Source organism: Andrena cerasifolii, chromosome 5 (assembly GCF_050908995.1).
Source record: "Andrena cerasifolii isolate SP2316 chromosome 5, iyAndCera1_principal, whole genome shotgun sequence".
NCBI lineage: Eukaryota > Metazoa > Arthropoda > Insecta > Hymenoptera > Andrenidae > Andrena > Andrena cerasifolii.
Window position 1 is genome coordinate 14,851,219 of NC_135122.1, and position 20,829 is coordinate 14,872,047.

The 20,829-nt window shown below is 44.7% G+C and overlaps 1 protein-coding gene across 7 annotated transcripts in view; it reads left to right on the plus strand.

Moving 5' to 3' along the window:
• The window catches only part of Smash (smallish), a 140,650-nt gene that overhangs the window by 62,315 nt on the left and 57,506 nt on the right, over window positions 1–20,829 (plus strand). For 2 of the 7 annotated variants that reach the window (XM_076813108.1, XM_076813106.1), the window contains exon 1: window positions 15,055–15,395. The exons of 4 other annotated variants lie outside the window; for them this stretch is intronic. The gene's annotated coding sequence lies outside the window, so the exon portion shown is untranslated. Of the gene's footprint in view, window positions 1–7,920; window positions 8,020–15,054; window positions 15,396–20,829 lie in introns of those variants that run through there. One more of the 7 variants, XM_076813107.1, reaches the window with a different exon arrangement.

Consider the following 20,829-nt stretch of genomic DNA (forward strand, 5'->3'; position numbering starts at 1 on the left):
CGAACTCGCGGCGAACTCTCGGGGAGCGCTTCTCTTTAATCCAAGAGGCGTTCAAACGGCGAATAATGAGCGCTTCGAATCTATGTCGTCCCGCGAGCGCCGCCTCTCGAGCCCCGAGGATCCACATGCTTTCAAGAAGCAGTAATGAATGGAAGGAGGAGCGCGTCCTCTGTATTCCCGCATGAAAGCCAGGCGAACGGATTCTTTTCAGGACTCTGTCCGGCGCAACCGGGAACGTTCTCGCGCTGAAGATCATCCTTCCTCCTAAGCATTATTTTCTGACCGTGCGCGGAGGCTTTGTGCATCGCTTCTCGGGCCCTCGCGAACCGAGTAAATTTTCCACCAGCTTCGACGCCGCTTGCACGCACGACCGTACGAGTAAATTATCGAGGGTTGATTCCCGTGCATGAAATACGAGCCGTCCTCGTAGCACTCTTTCTGCGACTTCTGCTTGGAGTCGCTTTCGTTTCCACGTTCCGAATTAAGGAGTATTTGCCGGCGTGACGCCTAAGAATGATACAATTTCTAGGAATTTTTTTCTAGACAACTATACGAGATACAAACTTCTTACATTTTATTAATCCAGCTTTGCACAATAATTTCCCATTTTTAGAGAGGGCGGAGCCTCGTTCAATCATCAGAAATCGAAGAATCGATTGGTTTTGAAAGTTTGGGCCTAAAACTAGGGAGCCCCCTAGAAATATTGTAAAGAAGATAAAAACCCAAACTGACGCGTGCTTGAATAAAAAGTTACGATTTTCGCCTACGACACCTATTTTCTTCAATAAAAACAAAAAACGCGTATGAAAATAGGGAAACCTCAATGCCGAGCGTAGATCGCATGGCTTCCTTTGCTTCTCGACGATATAACTTCGAAAGTGTTTCGAATTTCTTTATAAAATTTTAACTGAACATTCTTAAGACGTTATACTGTCGATTTATATATACATTTTTTTTCTTCAAATTTCAAACCCGCAAATACCCCTTAAGGTAGGTAACGCGTTAAGAAAAGTGTCCACTGTCTTAGATGAAAATTCTGGTGAAAGAACATTCAAGGGAGTTAGCCCTTTTTTTTTGAATTATTATCCTTTCCGGTGTTAGGCATGCGCTTTGGTTATAGATTCGTTACGAGTGTGCGGGTTTCATAATGATTCTGGTATAAGCACTTGTGTCTGAAGGGAAAGGTCGACAGGAAGTCGGAGTTGTATTTAATTACCAATAAATTTCATGCTGAACAAGCACTCGAAGGAGCAAAAAGCATGAAGAAATTGATTCTTAATGACAGAGATGATTGTGATACCTGTCATGTGTTTATAACCATATTAGATGTTAATGTCTAATAATTTGCATCGACTCCGCCGCGCTTATGTCCACGTTAATCTTCTTCCAATGTAAGGTTCATGGTAAACCTTGATAGAGCTTCCACACGCCTAATGAACGTATATTACGAGAAGATTTCCATGATAGGTTCCCATAGACGGAACACGTCCGCAAGTGGGAGTGGTAAATTGATCGGGACCCTGGTGTAACTTGCATAAATTAATATAATTTCATCCCGCCTGGGCGTGCACGAGGAAACGCGTACACGTCGGTTGACGGAAACACCGCTCTTCTCTGCATTTTAAGAGTTCCCTTATCGTGATAATCAAACTAACTTCACGCATCTCTCTCTCTTCTTATCTGCAGGTTCGCCTGAACAAATTAGAAACGGAATGCTGCAGCTAGTTAAATAACGCGATAAGAATAGACACTTGACAGCTTCGAGGCAGCCACTTGACTTTGCTCCGACTGCAAGTAAAAGCAGGGACAATCCAGTAGCACAGCCATTTCTTTGCTGCACAGTGCTCGACGGGATGAAAGATCGAGAAGCCCCTCGCACGTTCCAGCCGCGTAACACCCCGCGGTTACGTACGCAGCTTCGTTTCCACACACATCCCCACGGATAGCCCATTATCGCGGCCGAGCTCCCTCGTTAGAAGTCATTAGAAAGTCCACGTGTTGCCGTTAATGAAGTAATCGATAAATCGTGACTATTTTATCTGGATCGCGGATAAATCTGGATCGCAGATAAATCCGGATCACGACACGCGAGAACTTTATCGCCGTCGACGGCCATTCCCGTTCCTGAAAATTAACATACGCGGAGTAGAAAGGGGATTACTTAACGCGATTTATGCCGGGATTCTGTTGAAAATTAACGCGCCAGGCATGCGGCCAGGGGAGCAGGGGCTGGTTCGCGCGGGCATAGATAGAACGTGCCCGAGCTGGTTTCGAGCGAGCCTGTTGCACCGAATTTCATATGCATGAAGCGAAATTGCTGGCCGCGCGCAATTACGCGCGTGGCACGCTTCGAGGGATTAACGCATCGGGGATGCTGAATTGCTTCGAACTCGATAAAGTTAGTAGGCTGTACGTCACTTGGAGTCCGCCGCGCCGCAAAAGTTCCTCAGAAATGAAGAGCAGGCGGCAACGCACCAGGAGACGATCGTCCCGGATGAATTAAGATCCACCCGCTGAAATTCAACCGGCGAGAAATTTCCCAGGCCCCGACGCCCGGAGCCTCGCGATTCCCAGCGGGCGATTTTTACGAAGACACCCACCACAGCTGCTGCGTGGCAATCTCGCGGGAGAGCCGACACGAAATCGATTTCAATTTCTATAAAGGCCACCGCGCCAGACGCCTCGCGGTCGTTCCGAAGTTCAAGATGTTTCCCATCGCCGTCGCAGCTCGGTGCGCTCGACGACGGTGGAACGAGAACCGTGGCGGGGCCGATCCATCGACGTTGCTTAAACTGCAATTTCACGATCGTTACGATAATTCACGGGGCACCGTGCAGCCACCGCGGAAAGCGAGGATGATACCTTGTTGCACATCCCCTGGTATATATATTGTGCGTCGATCATGCATAATAGACACGGTTACCGGCTCACGTGTCCGTGATCGCGAGCATCGAGCTTCCGCGGGCCGGCACCCTCGAGGAATATGATTCCAGCAGCGCGTAGTGCCGATCGAGGAAGCATTGGGACTGATCCCACTTGGACGTTGGAGCCTCTGGAAATCCAGTTGATTTACGAACGACCACCATGGAGCGTTGCGAGAGATTTATTTTTTGAATCGACGACGGGGATGGTGTTGAGCTTGATGTTGAAAATTCTTCAAGACGACTAGGGGTGCATACTAATAGTTTTGACGAATGCGAGGAGGTTATTAGCGTAGGATACAGTGCATGGCAGGTGTAATATCCTGGGTGAGGTCTGGGAATATTTTCACGTGAAAATGTCAGTTAATATGGCGGGGGTGTGACTTAAGTGTAAGAACAGAATTGCATATTTGTGAAGCAATACTACCACCTCAGCTGCCTCCAAAATGACGAAGTCAAAAAATCGGAATTTTCGACCTTATTTGGGAACGACCCGTTGAAGAGCCTCAAATGGAAATAGTCAATTTTTATTAAATGCTCCTTCCGAGATTGGAGAATTACAACTCCGAGTGTGTCGATGCTGGGTAATTGTTCAGTGACAATTAAGCATTTGCGAGTAGATGTAAATGCTTTTCTTTCTGCTGCACATTGTGTGAAGATTTCTGCCAAGACGTTAATAGAAAAGAATTCATCTTAAACGGCTGAATTGGAGTTATTATATTAATTGGCAAGTTTCCTAAGTAGTGGGGTCGTTGCACCTCGTAATAGCTCACCTCTTCCTGCAAGGAATTACTCAGGGAGCAGAACATGACTGAATAAATTTTTAAGTTTATGTCATCCTCTTCTCCAGACACACAGTTTATACAAGCGTTACGCAACGAGGGGAACTAATTGTCAGGAACAGAATGTTTCCTCGAATGTCAATGGGCATGCAGGTTATTATGCTTTAATAGCACAGAGTTAGGCGAGCTTCGTTTCCTCTAGACGCGAGAGAAATCGCTACACTTCGGCGAACAACGGTGAAAGCGGTTAATTAGCCAGCGCGGGGTCGTATAAAACAAAATTCGCCAGTAGTCCTAGAAAGCGAAAGATGACACGCTTTATTTTCACGGAACGCTAGGCTAATTTCCTTCCGGCGCCGGCCGTTTTGCATGGGCCGTGATTAGTAGGTTCCAGCGAATCTGCTTACCGGCCTCCCGATACTTTCTATCCTCGCGAATTTTTCAGTCCCCTTCCCTCGTCTGTGCCATACAGACAACGTCGACAATGCCTGGCGCGAATCGAAAAGATGCGAAAGATTTTGCGCATTCATTTCAATTCCGTTTACTTGAAGCTTCAATTAAAAAGTAATTAACCTAAGTGACCCAGGTATCACAATTCCTTTAATCCCATCTGTGTTCCTATTTCCCTCTAATTGCCTTCATTTTTCTTCGTGCAATATCCCGTTTCATTTGAAAAGATGCTTTGAAGCTATCGCGGTGAAGAAATCGTACTGCCGTTTTAAATAGGATCTGCAGCAACAACACCCTGTCCGTACCAAAGGCGGAACGATTTATAATTAATGTTATACATCAAGCTCACCCTTTTAGAACCAGGAAACGTCTGAGACTATCAGTATAGCCAGACGCAAGGCTCGAACCACGGTAATTAAACTCGAGGCTCCTTTTTCAGAGACACGACGAGGCTGTTTTCCGAGCTACTTCCAGCAAATTACAATGTCCAGCGATATCCTCGTACGGATAAAATCGCAGGTACTGGTCGAGGGAACGAGAAACCTGCAGCCGTTGCCGGCCTTAGCGACAAATTGCACGATACTCCCCGGCTATATATCGATTCAGATTAATCCCCGCGTGGAAACGCTCTACTCGATCGACTATTCCAATTTGAATCGCTGCATCGCAATGATTTGTCAACGTGCATACGCTCCCCGGACAGTTTAATATCCATTAATATCGCGTGTGTAATTAAAGAAATGCTTGCATAGCAATTAAGAACGGTGTTGGTCTCGTTGTTGAACTTTCAACACTAGAGCCTGCTAATGCTGCCGATGCATTGCTGTAGTGGTACGCTCTCTCCTATGTACACGATGTAAAGGCTGTTGCCTGCATTTATATGCAATTATCCGTCGTTGGTTAACGATTGCACAAGCCCCCCTTATCGAAGACAATTTAAAACATGTTGGCGTTTAAATATCGCTCCATGACGCGAAACACTTTAAGCGTACTTTTAAAAGCAATTTCCTTCTAATCGGTCTGAAACGTATCGCTCGAGGTTCTATCTTGTTTCTTTCTTCGTTAACTATGAAAGACTCGAATACTTGTCACGTGGCAATTTTTATTACTCCCAAATTCCAAAAGTGCTGGAACGTAGTTTCTCGATCCTCGCAGCTTAATAAATTCAAACATTCCTTCGAATAAAAGCAATTTTTATTTTCAAACACTTTGCCAGTAACAATTTTTGTTTTCAAATACTTTGCCACTAACAATTTTTGCTTTCAAATACTTCGCCACTAACAGCTTTACCACTTTCGGTATTCTCTACCACCATTTCTCGTAATTTTTCTCATATTTTCAGCATAATTAAGTATTCTTCGCGTTTTCTTTCGTTTTTTTCTTTCCTTTGAAATTCCGCGTGTCGCGCCCGAGTTTCACGCGGCCTTTCCCGCAGTTGGACGATTCGATGTCTTGTTTACTGTTCCTCGAGCATAGCTAAGAGAAGAACCGAATGAAAAAGCGAGTCAACGACATCGAGGAACGGAGTATGTATTGTACCGTCGTAGCTGGCCGGCTGCTGGTCGGATCGTAAAAGGATTTAGTGCTGGTTGTGGGACGAGGTCGTTCCTGGAGATGACGTAGTAAAATTTACAGTGGGCGTACGGCCGTGAAGGCCTTCTTCCGATCACTTACCTGGCCCCGTACTTTACTCACCGCGCGGCCACTCGATCCTTTCTGCTCCAGAACGGCGACGGTGTAGAAGAAAGGCGCCCTGGAAAATGACCTCCGTCGACTTCGAAGTCGAGACGCTTCCCGTTGCGTTTCGAAGAAATTTCACGTTTTCAGAATTACCACGGTACATTCGGTAATCTTCGGTAGAATTCACTGTACCAAATTGCTTTTTAAGTATTTAAAATTAAGGAGTATTCGACCTTGATAGATTTATAACAACTTAATAATATCGTGCTCCCTTTTTTCCGAAGAAAATAATATTCAGACGGGAACTACTTCGTAACAAGTAATTGAAGTATCTTCTCAGAAAATAAAACTGCTCATAAGCGAAACTGAGTGTTCCTAAAAAGAAAACCGAGACTATACTCCAAGGAGGAACAAGTTGAAAGTGTTCGTAAAAAAATGCATTTGGAAAAGGGGAACACGATGTAGGACGAAGTAATTAGGAATTGAAGTATTACTTCTCAGGAAATAAAACTGCTCATAAGCGAAACTGAGTGTTCCTAAAAAGAAAACCGAGACTATACTCCAAGGAGGAACAAGTTGAAAGTGTTCGTAAAAAAATGCATTTGGAAAAGGGGAACACGATGTAGGACGAAGTAATTAGGAATTGAAGTATTACTTCTCAGGAAATAAAACTGCTCATAAGCGAAACTGAGTGTTCCTAAAAAGAAAACCGAGGCTATTACTCCAAGGAGGAACAAGTTGAAAGTGTTCGTAAAGAAATGCATTCGGAAAAGGGGAGCACGATGCAGGAGAAGTAGTGGCGATAGGTGGTTGGAGGGGCGGGGAAAATAAATCGGATCCCAGTGTTGGTAGCTTGCCCTCGGAGGAGTCTGCCTTGCCCTCGGCCTGTCGGTGCAACTGCAACTGCAACTGCGGCAGCCGGACTCGGTCGTTACGGCATTAACGCGTAAGTGCATAAGTGTGGACCGTGGTCGAGATAGAGCCGCTCGGGCAGGAGTCTAGAAAAGCTGGGGAAGGTTGCAGCGGCTGTAAACGATGCAAACGGCCGAGGTGAATGCACTTCTTCTCTCACGTTGGATATACGGCGCGAGCTGGAGTGAACGTCGCCGGTTGAAACGCCGATGCAACGTGGATACACCGGGGGCATTTAGGAAGTGTCTTTGACACTGGCTTCTCCACTGGCTTCTCGTTTTCTGCCTTTTGCTGGCGACTACCGTCTCAGGCGCGAGCGAGCAGGAATACATCGACGGTCATGGAGTCTAGACGATCGACAGTTTAATAGGTTACAGCGATCCCCAGCAGCCGGGCAATCTCGATTTGAATTCTAGCTCACCGATTCGACTGCTTAATCGCCTTTTCCTGTGTAACTCGTCGAGTCGATTTTCCTTTCAAAATGCACTGTTGAAAGCGCGTGGAGGCAACCGGGTCGTAGGGTCGGTAGCGTTGCATCAAGAGTGGCCATGCCTGTGTTATAAATATTGAAGAAGGAGGTGGAAGGAAATGGTGTGGTGTCCCCGGGGTATTTGGGAATTATTGCGTATAAGTTTCAGCCATGAAGCTAATAGAATCCTTAGAGTATAGAATCGTTATTTCACACCGTGAGAGTGGATGTTAGAGGTGGCTGTTGTCCCTAATAAAGAAGTCAGGGGATCGCGTTCAAAAGGTAGAAATTAGCGATTCAAAGCGTCTAGGGGGATTTGCATTTCGGAAAGAGGCGGTACACGATCACGGTTCTCATGGACGGTCGGAAAGCCGATGGCAGCGTGGCTGGAGATAATTAAGCTCCCCGTGATGCCGTTAATTTCCCGGGCGAGCATCCCCTGTCCCCGGTAATGCAAATTTCGGAAAGCCGAGACCTCGCGCTCCGCGTGGTTTACGTGCCGCGGCGGACGCGGCGCGGATATACGAACATTGTATTTTACGATACTCTTTCTACTCGCGCGTGTCTTCTCACGGATCCCGGCGCATATCTTATCCCGTGCAAGGTAAACGAGGTAAATTTACGATCGTCTAGCCTTCTCTATTGAAAAGAACGGGGTACACGCACGGCCGAATGCACTCAGGCGCCTTGTGTTTTCTGATTTCAGGTGAGTACAGGTGATCCACGGCTGGAGACCTCACGCTGCGTCCTCGAATTACGATTTACAAGGATGTGAGCGAGCGTCCCCTTCAGCGACAGGGCAAAGGTGAAAAGCTATACGCGCGAATTTCGGTTCGTCTGATAGGGAAGCTGACGCAAAACTCGGCGCAGAGGCCGCGCCACTAGCGCACGCACCAAACAAAACTGTTATAATATTAGTAGTTGTGCTTATTTACATTTTTTTTTCGTTTTTTTTTGTTGACTGCTGATTTTAACATTAAAATCATAACAAGAGGTGAAAATTATGGACATTTAACGATTGTCCACCTTAAATCATCAGCATCGCTTTTAAATATTTTTCATGGTATCTTTACATGGTTGGTTTGAATTTCAGATCAGTGTTTTTGATAATAATAACAATTCCTCAACCAGAGCACTTTCTTCCTTACTTAATATTGATGATGATATGCCCTAACCTAATTACTTGATCACTCCACACGTACAGTGGCGGACGAAAGAAACTTTACAAATTTTAAAATCGCATAACTTTTTTTAAAATTCTTCCAAACGACATGAGTTTTTTTTAGAAGCTAGAAGGGTTAGTTTGCTAAGTGACGTGTCTCGTCCTTTAAAAAAAATGCAATTAGTCGGAATAGCAAAAACAATAGTAAAGGTCGTTTTTTAAACTTTTTTTAGCCTGTAATGAAAATTCAAAAAACCCGTTTGTAGAGTGAAAGAAGTTGTATACATGCCTAAAATTTCATCAAATTCGGTTAACGTCGCTCTGAGCTATAAACGCTTAAAGATCGCAGAATAAGGTTGGAAATCGCTGATTTCGGGAATTTATATTTTTTTTCCTATTCCAACCAATAGCATTTTTGTCAAAACTACGAAGCACCTCTCTCAGCAAATTAATCCTTCTAGCTTCTCAAAAAATATTCACATCGTTCGGACCAATTCTAAAAAAGTTACGCGATTTTAAAAGTTATAATAAAAACATATAAAGACATAAATTCTAACTCAAGTATCCTGACATTAACAACGCTAAATATCCTTAGCTATTTAGGCAGGCAAATCTTTTTATGATACTCTTACACTCTGTTTATTTATTTATTTAAAACACCGATGACACGTGGCACGTGCGCTGGTGGCGTCACGTTTGGCAAAAAGTTGCAGCGAGCTTCCCCATTGAATTTGAATTTCAGGGTTTCTACATCTGTGCGTGGTGTCGGTGCGAGTCTATTTTCACAGTGTTTCAAAGCACAGGCGAATAGCCAATTGTCCAAGCATTATGCAATGTCCAGGATGAGCTGCGGATTTCATAGGACTCGTAAATCAAAGGAATGCCACGTAACTTCTAAACGGATAAGTCATCGAGAAGAATAGCAGAATGACTTACGTTCGGACTTAACGACTCCCCATGCGGCGCAGAATTACACACATCGGAATCCTGCGCGCAAATCACGAACACCCAGCCACGTAATCCTCAAGTTCGAGTCCTTCCGTGCGGGTGGGACAATTACCGCGTCACGCAACGTGTCCGCTCGAATACGTAACGCGGGGTCGCTGAAAAACCGTGTAACGTTCGATTTTCGTCCCACAAGGCGGAAGACAATGCCTGCCATTGTTAGTGGCTCGTGGACGGGAGTTCTTTCACGGGAGGACGAGGCAGGATCGCGCTCTCGACAGCCGTTTTGTAACGCGCAGAAAAATCCTTGTCACCGCTCGGAGCACGCGGCAAGGTGTTCCCGAGGAACGGCGAGACGCGAACAATGGGACGTCGGTTGCATAACGGCGACGGAAAACGGGTTATCTCGTCCTATTCCCCTGGGTTTCGCGACAATGGCACGTTGCGTCGATGTCGGGTCACAGGCGGCGGCGTCCTGTCCCGCGAGCGTACAATGACGAACCGCCGAAGAATTCCGCAAAGAGCAAATAGGCTCTCTGAGTCGCGAGTCCCACGGGGTCCATGGTTAACGTTAACGAGTGCTCCGCCCTGCGGTCGAATATCGCTGCAACAGCGACGACAGAGTCGGATAGGATCTCTATTTCCTAACGTTCCGTGAGATTTATTCTCCTCTTCTGCGATTCGTCGCCTTCTGGAATATCGTTGGAATCTGTGATTCGGCAGGGTGGTCCATGAATCCACGAAGAAGGTGGAGGAAGGTGAATCGCAGCAGGTTACACGAAGCGCGATGGGCTCCTTCTTTCCTTCTGCGGTTTAAGGGGTCATGCTCAGTCAGGAGGCCGAAGAAATGGTGGTCTTTGGAAATTTTTTACTCAAAAGCTATAACACATTTCTCAAGAAATCTTTTTTCCTTTTAAGCATTGCATCTAGTACCGTGCATCGTAATTTTTTTATTTGAAAATATTTATCAATAACTAAGTTATTGGCCATCACTCGAAGGTTCTCTAAAAAAAGGCTTCTGCGGTGACCACTGCTGCTCGAAAGTCGATCATCTGAAATATAAAATTCAAAAGAATTTACTTATTATATAGTATTATCTAGTATTTGAACGAAGGATTTTATTATCCGATGCTTAGTTTTCTTTTAATTGACGAAAATCAGGCACGATTTATGATGAAAATCGAAACTTTTACTTTAAACATCAGCCATTTTTTCCGAAATCAATATTTTAAAAAATCCTCTCGTTAACCTTGATGGGAAGGGTTAATATGGCCACATCCTTCGCTGCGTTGCTCCTCAATGCCTCTACTATCTTATTATCCAAACCATTAAACGAAAATTAACTTAGAAGTATATGTTAAATATCTCCACTGACCTTTTATAGTCTACAAATTCAGGAAAACACAAAGGGAAGCGAAACGACGCTGTTCTTTCAACAGTTTGGCTCCCAGAGAAGTTTGCGTTCTGTACCTTAACGCGCTCTTACGTATAGAGTCTGAAATATAGCGACTCGACCAATTCTCCTGCCGGACCCCGGATTTACCCTATCTGTCTTATAGGAAAAGCAGATATGTAATTATCTCCCTACCTACCATTTTATATAATTAGATGTCAATGCAATATCAATACCATTCATACAATAATTAAAACCAGTCAAGCCACTTTAGACCACCGACGCACCCTCTAACAGACAATTAAGCTCCGTCTACAGCTCATCCCGCTCCGCGGCTGCAATTGCGCACTTAACCTTTTCCACCTACGCGCCTTTGAAGCCCTCGAAAAGAACTGTTTCCACGGAGAAAGGTGATTCAATCAGGCTCTCTGTCGTTGATCAACTATAATTGAGTAATCATCGCGCGGTCTCCTACACGCGTCCGCGTATATAGATCAACGTACATACGTTAAAAAGACTTTCGAAATCCTCGTGGCCACGCATAATAACATCAACGTTAATTATAGTACACGGCCGTGATTAAACTTAGCCATTGGTCCGCGTTATCGATGTTCCCAGCTTGTACCCATAACTCTGAGACACCCTGCATGCCCGTGCGTCAGACTAAGCATCCAAAGATCAGAATTAGTGGGATTCTCGGCTCGACTAATGTCGACAGGTAACATTTTCACGTCGTCCCTCAGCTTCCTCCCTCCCCGCGACCACCCTCTCCGTCCTGCGTCCTCTCTTTCCCTCGTTCGCGTCGCGTCGCGCGTTTCTCATCTTTAATTGTCGTCGCGAACATCGGGACATACATATTCGCTTAACGAGCACTCGCGTGTGACGAGGAACGGGGCACGGAAAGAGCCCGTCAAGAACGAACAATGAAAATGGCACCGTTGCGCAGAGAAATATCGGCGTCCAGCATTGTTTCGCGACGCTTATCGCGACTAATTAAGGGGATTTAATATTCGGATATTAAGACAGGCTGAAATACAATCGAGGTGGCACGTGGCACCGTTTCTGACACGACTCAGGGCAACGGTACTCGTTTCGTCGCGCACATTGTACGTAATTTCTCTTCTGGGTAGCCCCCTCAGTCCTCCTCGCGTCATGTCGCGCGTTTCTCACTCTCAATCGCGCCCGAGGAACGCAGGCGCTTCCTCCGCAGCTTGTCGCGTTTAATTATTACAAAGGAAATATTGTTGAACGCTCACCGTCACGCCGTGGATGTTAATGGTCCACCGCTCCGCGAGCACGTGCTTAACACGATTCCCGACGGTGGGTCACGGGTGACCCACGAGGGATTTGGAGCTTCGGTCAATCGGTTATTGCGTCGGTCGTCCTTTCGTGCTCCGGATTACGCATGGCGGCAAATATGGGCAGGGGTGCGCGAGTACTCGGAATTTACGAGCTGAGCTGAACTCGCCGGAATCGAGCGTGTGAGTTTTCCGAGCTGCTTTGAAATCGACGAAATGTTTGGAGAGAAAATCGAGCTACTTGAAAAACTCAAATGGCTCGAATATTCGAGCCCTCGTAAGACTTCGAATTACTTAAGTTTTCGAATCACCTACTCGAATGTGTTCGAACAGATCTCCAATTTTCGAGTTATGCGTAAGTATTCGAATTATTCGAGTTACTCGTGAATATTTGACCCTTCCCCGTTTATCAATAAATAAATAAATAAATACGAGCAGTGGAATAGGTCGGTAATATCTGAGGAAACGACGTAGGCACACCCTGTATAGGAAATGCCCTGAATTAAACAAGTCCAATTTCACAACACGGACGATTTTCGACTTGTTAACATTCCGTGGCCGTACGAGGGCCTCGGCTTCCGGTTCCTCCGACCCAAAAGTAAAATCGACAATACACAGCGTGCATAATTACATCTATATTGCCTGCGCACGTGGCCGACTGCGGCGAAAAAGAATTTCGACGACCCACATTTCGTTCATGCTCGATTCGTTCGTGCCAGCAGTTATCACACTCGTCGACCACGTTCCCTTTGGCCGATCGTGCATGCGATTCGATTAGGCGCAACGGCGATTAACGACATTAGCCTTTAGAATTTCCGGTCGCCGAAACTAAATGCAAATCTCTGCATACTATTTGCTGTACAAACTAATTAATACCAGCTTCTAAACTCGATTCCTCCGAAAACGAAACTTCGAATGGCAACAGTTAGTTCTACACTTTTTTTTTTAATGTTGAAACTATTAGTGTTGGTGGGGCGGTGCTTTCGGACTGTGTCTCTATTACCCGTCGGTGCATGCCAGAAGTATATTCTTCAAAATAAAAAAGTTTCAGTCGAATCGGATAATAATTTTTGGAGATACAGCGCCCACCGTTTTGAGAACACTGTTTCGAGAAAAACGCGTTTAAAGTTTTACGCGAGTGCCGAGTGGCCGGGTGTTACCCATGCATTTGCCGCTACTCAAATGCCTATAATTTCGGGAATTCTACGAATTTCAACAAATCCTTTTAAACACTTATTCCTAAAAGATTGAACATTCGAAAAATGAAATAAAAAAAATCGACATTTAGACCGGAACCTCCCCTTAATATGTTTTTTAGAAAGCGATTTTCCGCCCTTTGCGCTTCCTTCATATACGTCAAAACCGCGGTGGACCAGAGTTGCGCCCCGTAAAGTATAATAGGTCTGGCGCATGATTTGTACAGACTCAATTTTGTGTTAGCGTCCAGGCGGCTGTTTTTTTTTATATTAGCGGGTAGAGCGTTCTGAGAGCGCCAAATGATTTATTAGCCCTATCGCTAATGTGTATATTCCAAGAGAGTTTTCTACCCAGCCAGAAGCCCAGGTACTTTATTTCTTGCGACCAGGGAGTAGATGGCTGGTTTAGCATCGCTGGGGGTGTAGGTTGGGTACGAATCCTTTTCCATGTAAAATAGAAGTGCTCGGTGTCTTTTCGATGCTGTTCTACACTTTTACCACAGCTAAATATTCATACGCATAGAATCCAGCCGCATCCCGCTTCCCTCTGTACTCCCAGCTCATAAGTTAATCGCGGAACGCAATCCTGTGTACTTTTCAGATAGAATCGTACCCAGCAGCCGGCGCGTTACGTAAGTCGATCTCGCTGTTACTCGTAATTAATTCATTCCTCGGAGTCACAGGTCGATCTAGAAACTTTAATTACGACTTATCGAGTTTATCGTCTCGATTACATTGTCCGGGGCGGTCGTGGGCTCGTTAAGCTTGCCGCTCGGAGTGGCGCGCGCTCCGATCGGGCCAGATCGTTTGCACGATCTTTGGGGGCAGCCTCGTATCTGTTTCGCCGTGTCTGCTTTCTGTAGCACATGCATCACGCGCATTGGCAAGCGCATGCACGAAACGCACGCCAGACTTTTCGCCGATCGGCGTCCGCGCGGGGCTGGCTCGCCGCTCCGCCGCGAACGTGGCAAGTCCTTCGCGCCCGTTATGAAACATTTCATTTATTTCTTCCCCCCGCCGCGCTTTTCGTTCGCCGGGCAATTTGCTCGCGCGCCACATCCCGCTCCCGCCACGATCTCTCTCGGTTAGGATTTATAGGGCGTTGTTTTTCCACCGGTTAACACTGGATACAGCGCTCGTTTCTTCAGGGTTTTCGTGTCGAACCGCGGCGGCTCGCGATGCCGGGCTACGTAGTCGTGATTTGTTCCTCGCTTTATGAGGATACACATATCGCATGCCGATAAATTCTACGTCGACGGAGATTTACGTCGCGCCCGAGCCAAGACAGCGCGCAGACACCGCGGTGCTTGGGCCCGCGACGCGGGGTACGGTAACGTTAGACGATTTCATCGGATTCTGCGGGTCTCTGTAATGTTTCAATTTACGAGGGAATTAATTGGTTAGTAGGTGCACAATTTTTATATTCCCCTGAGAGAACCTTTCCTGTCTCTTGTTTCGCGAAGTGTGCGTGAATGTGCTCAGCGGATTTTCCATTGTCAACTTGTCAGCAGGCTTTTAAGATGTATTTAAACTGTTAGTAATCGAGAGTCGTAACTGACTATTCCAATTCGAGTACTCAAAGTGATTCGAGACTGACGTCACGTGCTCGAAGGGCTTTATTACCAAATGAAATCTTCAATTCTAACGCGTGTGTCTGCATTGAGAAATGAATAGATTGTAAAGCTGAGCAGTGCGAAAATTGCTAATAGCTGAAGGGTAGGGGAACTCAGGGAGCTGTTAGCGAAGGCGCGTAGTTCGTAGAATAACCAAGAGTAGCCTCTGCGCAGTCGTGAGCAGGTAAGAGTGGGGATCACTGAAATCCTAACTAATTAAATCCTCAGTCATCGTCCGCCTTTTAGTCGGTGTGGTTGTGTTGTGACAGTGGTCCCGCCTTTGCCAATGTTCCTGGTGACATTGGGGAATTTAATCGAGTGATTCGGTCGGTCCAATCGGATTATCAGTGCAATTGTTAAATAAATCTCGCGTCGATAACTAAAAATTCGCGATCTGTCGTTTCCATGTGTTCGGTTAAGGGAAACTGTTTTGTGCGAGTTTTCTAAATTGTTCTACGTATAGAGACTGCGTGGACAGTGCTCGTGTTTGGAAATTTTTAGACACTCCTCGAACTCTGGCCATGATTTCAGCGACGATGTGAACTGTTACGCGTTTGGAGTACAACGTGACGAGGTACATACTACGTTTCACTTGGACGTATTAATTCTATTTACGATTATATTGAATGCAGAATTGATTTTTTTTTAAAGCTTTTGAATGCAGTCTAATTTAAATGCAAGGTGACTGTCTAAAGCTTAAACACCTCGCTTTATTTCCAAGATGGTATTTAGGTGTACATAATAGGAGCTACTATACTACAGTAACTTGGCATTCCTAAATACGACCATTAGAAATAGAGCGATAATACCGAATAACAATAGACATACAGTGCCGGACAAAAGTATCGGGACACTTTTAAGACAGAGTAACATTTTTAAAATTGGTCCAAACGACTTGAGTTCTTTGGAGAAGCTAGAAGAATTAGTTTACTAGATGACGTGTTTCGGCGCTTTGAAAAAAAATGCAATTGGTCGGAGTAGGGAAGGTCGCTTTTTCAACTTTTTTATCTCAGCCTGTAATGAAAATTTAACAATCCTGTTTCGAGATTTCAGTAAGTTGTATACATGCTGAAAATTTAATCGAAATCGGTTAACGTAGCTATGAGCTGCAAACATTTAAAAGTGGTGGAAATCACAGTTTTCGGCCTATGCCTGTAATAAATTTTACAAACTTATTTCGATGCTTGTCGCTTTTTTTTGCATCGACCGATTTCGATGAAATTCTCAGCATGTATACAACTTGCTTAAATCTACACAGGGGATTTTTAAATTTTCATTACAAGCTCAGATAAAGAAGTGGAAAAAGCGATTTTCACTATTTTCTCCGGTATTCCGACGAATTGTAACTTTTTCCAAACTAATCCGTCTAGTTTCTCAAAAAAAACTCAAGTCGTTTGGACCAATTTTGAAAAAGTTATTCTGCTTTAAAAGTGTACCAATATTTCTTTCCGGCACTGTAATAATACTATATTATACAGCTCTATAATAATACTATAATTCTATAATAACATTATAGTAACGCAACATACATTACATTTATATTATACAGCTTATATTTCGGCCCATTACTATAATTCCCTCCCACCTGATATTCGAGGTTTAAATTCGTTTCCTGATTTTAAATGTAAAGCTCGGCGATATATAAGGTTACATTATGCGTCACAATAACTTTCTAGTTTCACAATGTTAGTTAGTTTTTAGTCATTTAGTTAGTTATTTAGTTATGGTTAGGCTTCTAACAGTATTGTACTGCAGCCTCGCCATTTACTTCGCTTGTCTTTATGTATTATTTTCTTCTCTAGATGTGTCAAGTAATAAAGACGAATAATAATAATAATAATAATAATATTACTTATAATATCCAAAGTAAATGGGGCACAATTTAATCCTGCTACAAAACCACCATTTCATTTAACTTTGACCCGATAACCAAGTAAAATTAATCAGTTCCTCGGTTGAAAACTACCCCCGCACTGTTCAAAACATTAATCCACCTTCTCTCATTTCTAAACACACGAGATGCATTGTTATTCCACAAACAACCCCACTCATATCACGGCAATCTCTCATATTTCAAGTTCCACCAAACTGTTAATCCACAATGAACCACTACGCAATCTCATCGCCCTCCCCTCCCCCTATTTCCCCAGAAATTTTCAACAGCCACGGAATACAGATCGAATAATTTCGATACAAATCTCTCTGCCGCGTATCGCCACGGCCATCCCTTATCTAATCGTCCGTTGCTCAAACACACGCGAGATAAACGAGTCGGGTGGCTAGATTAAGATCCCCGAGCAACTACCTAGCCGTGGAATTAAAAATTCCCCGATTCGGTATCCGTTCACCGTTGAACGCTTATCAGCGTGCACCGTAATCCGCATGAAATTAACGCCCAACGGTGGTGTCGACCTGTCTGCGTCCCAGACTCTGGGACGAGAACGCTTCGAGAGGCGAAAACGTGGGCACGGGGTACTTCTTTTTGCCCCTCCCTCCAACAACCCGTTGCCGGTCGAAGGAGCGCACGGGGTTCGACCGTTTATTTGCACGCAACACCAGGGAACACGACGACGATTTGCCCCGGGGCCGTTTTGCAACTTTGTCCGCCCTCTCGTTTCTGCCGGTACATACATTAAGCGCGAGGCGCAGAGCCGGCGGTCTTTCCACCCACGATTAAGCGCGGTCCACACTCCTTTTCGTCGCACGCGCCGCGTGTGGTACGCTCGTGACCGGCCATTTCGTAAATTGGATTAACGGTCGTGCAGGCCGGATAATTGACCCGGCTCGTAATTCGTACGTTGGTTCCTCTTGGCCCTTTGTTCCGCGCACCCTCCATTATTCTTCCGCAACGTCGGCATGTACGCGTACACAGTTGTTTCTCTCCACGGTGGAAAGGTTCCCTTCTTTCTCTCCCCGCCCCTGATTTTTCGTTAATCATCCCGCGGCCGAAATCAATCATCACTGTCGAGGCTTTCAAAGTTCGATCGGAACGTTCGGTAATTCGAGTCGCGGTTGAATTGGAGACGCACTTGGAGCCAGGCTCCTCGGCTCTTCCCTGTGGGCAAGATAAGGCAGCTGCCTAGGGCGTAAAGTTGACTGGCGGTACAAGTTGTATTATAAATGTTCTAAGCTACGAATAAAAATTCAGAGTAGGGTCATCGAAAAGCTCAAATAACTGTGTTATAAAAAAGGGCACGATTTGGCAAGTTCGCACAGGGCGCAAAAATGGCTCGAGCCTGGTTGGAGCTTCTTACTTTTGTGTCCTGTATGAAAGTTCTTGTCGTGCTTGAATGCTTTATTGGACAAACAGATTTGAACAACAAATGTGTTCCGCTGTTGAAAGAGCTTCTTGTGATAGTTAATCCTAAAGATAATGCGATCGCTAGTAGCGATAATGCTCTATGAATATAATTTATATTTTCAATTTTTTGTATTCTTTTATTTCATTAAGTAAGTGTGGAAATGCTAAAGGTGACACACGGAAATAATTTTAACGGAAGAGCTATAAAATACTGGAACCCCTGAATTATTGTTGTGTCTGACTACTTACACAACTTTTTTTTTTTAATTAATATGGCAAGCAAACGAACAGTTTAACGTGAAAGAATTAATTGCAAATATACACGGGTCTGTGAAAGATGATACATTTTCGTGCAGCAATATCAAGGCGATTTGAGAAAATGTTAGACGCGAATGAAACGCTGTGAAGTTTCTCGGTTTCTTCTTTACGAACGCGATTCGCGAACGATTCGCTCTCGTAGTTATGATTCCGTAGCTGTTATCCTTGACGAGTTTCTTGTACACGTGCACGGAAACGTGTCGGTACGTATTTGATCGTAACAAAAGGGGAACGAAACTCGCATGCAAAAAGTCTCATAGCGCGTGATTGATACGCGTTTGTTTAGAATTCATCCGACTTGACGCTCGTTGCCTTTTACATCTCAGCCCAGGTACACGGCTCCACTTGTTTCAATTAACCAGCTGAACCGTGTGATTTCGTAATTCAGTAAAGTTTTTCCATTCAGACTCACGGTTTGCTCGTTTCGCGCGACTACTTCGCGCTTGAATTTCATTTATCCTTATCCGTCTTTTCTGGAAATGAAACACTAAGGTTTGCACAGGTCAAGGAAATTAGACACAGATTAACGGAATCTTCTTTTCTATAATCACACAGAAACCATGTACAGAAAATTGCAGTGCACGTTTCCTCTGTATATACTCGTGTACGTATCCTTAGATTAATTTAGGGCAGGTTAGATTTAATTAGGTTTAGAATTACACTTAAGACGCTCACACCAAAGTGACGTCCCTGGTTTAGAGCCGATTTCTCCAGGGAAAACACAGTACAACTGCTCTATCACTGAAAAGTTAGGGAAAGCCAACTAAGTGCAATTTAACATACATTAAAAATTAAGTATCTATATTTTGTTTAAGTACGAGCGCTCTTTAGAGACTGATACCTAGTATATATTGTTATTGAAACGAGGTGCCAATTCGGCTGTGTTTATACCTAGTAAGCATTTACAAAAAACTGTTACGTATTCTTTATGACAAAATAAACACATTTAAAAAAAAAAGAGCAGTGCACGTTTCTATTATACTACTGTGACTTAGATCAGTTGTAATTGTATCAAGGAATCTACTTAACCATTTCTAAACAGTAGGTATTCACATTTAAATAAAGAAACGAAATTTTATCTCGCATTATTTTTAAACTGCAAAATAGAAAACATTATCTTCCGGACTGACAAAAGTACAGCCAGCAGGCAGGAACTGTATCAACGTCGTCGCATAAATCTCCACATATTCAACCTACGCACTCCTGCCTCTATTACTCCTTAATCGAGAGGCTGCGAAGCAATTAAAGTAGTCGCCACCCGTCCAACCGAATGCGTTCGATCGTTTGAATATTTATGGCGCCGAGAGCGCGATGAAATGCAAGCCAACGAAAAAGTTCGCCTAGCTGCTCCGCTACCACCTGCAAAACGGACACGAGATCCGCAGGATCCTGCTACCGGTTGTACTCCGCCACTCTCGCCCGTTCACATCGGAATTGCGTAACGATATTCTCCTTTCCGGGTGTATCGGTTCGAATAAAAGTTCCCTCGTTTCCAGTTACAACACATCTGCAGGGGAACGGTGTTAATATTGACAGCGAGTTTCCAGCGGGATACGGTCAGGCTGTCAGACAGAACGTTACGTGACTCTAATAAAGGGAGTCCATCACGTACGCTTTTCCATTTCTCTTTCCATCGAACGCTTCAGGTGCATATTCTACTGTCCGACAAGCAGTCGTTTCCCTTTTAGCTTGAAGATCGCGGCTCGTAGATCCCGCCGTTATTAAAAACGTGAAAGCACTCGCGGTAATAACACGCGGATTATGTAAAACCTTAGGCTCGACTGATACGCTCGTCGGTGGCGGTAGATCGGCACAGTGAACGTCGCGGTCAGAAATATATCGCGAAGGGTTGCCGCAGTTTGGTACTGCTAATAGAAATAATCGATTAGAAGTCACCATGTCCTGCCTACGTTTCGCTGTAGTTATATTATACTCTGCGATGGAAGCACAGTTGTATAGGAGAATCTGTGTGCTCGCCGGCAATTTTCCGGCTGACTGAGGAAATTTTGAAATCTGGAGGGCACGTGACGCTTCGGTTAAGGGAGCACGAACGTATAGAAGTAAAATCTGTGAACGTTCTCTACCGGTTAGACAGGAACGTGTCTTTTCGTCTAGTCGATCGTGCCGATTACGTAACAACCGGTTGCGATTTCTTTTCCGGGTAGCCAGCTGACCGAATCGTAGACGTCACTAATCCCGGGGGAAATGTCGTAACAGTAGCTTTGTCGGTGTTCCACTGGTACGGTTCAAAGGAGCAAACGCAGAAGCATTCGGGAGAATCGCGGGATGACTCACCCACCTCCGCCACCTCGGATTATTGCCAAATTGCTCGTTTATCTGAAAGAAGCACTCGATCGAAAGATATAATCTTAATTAAGTAAGTATAAAA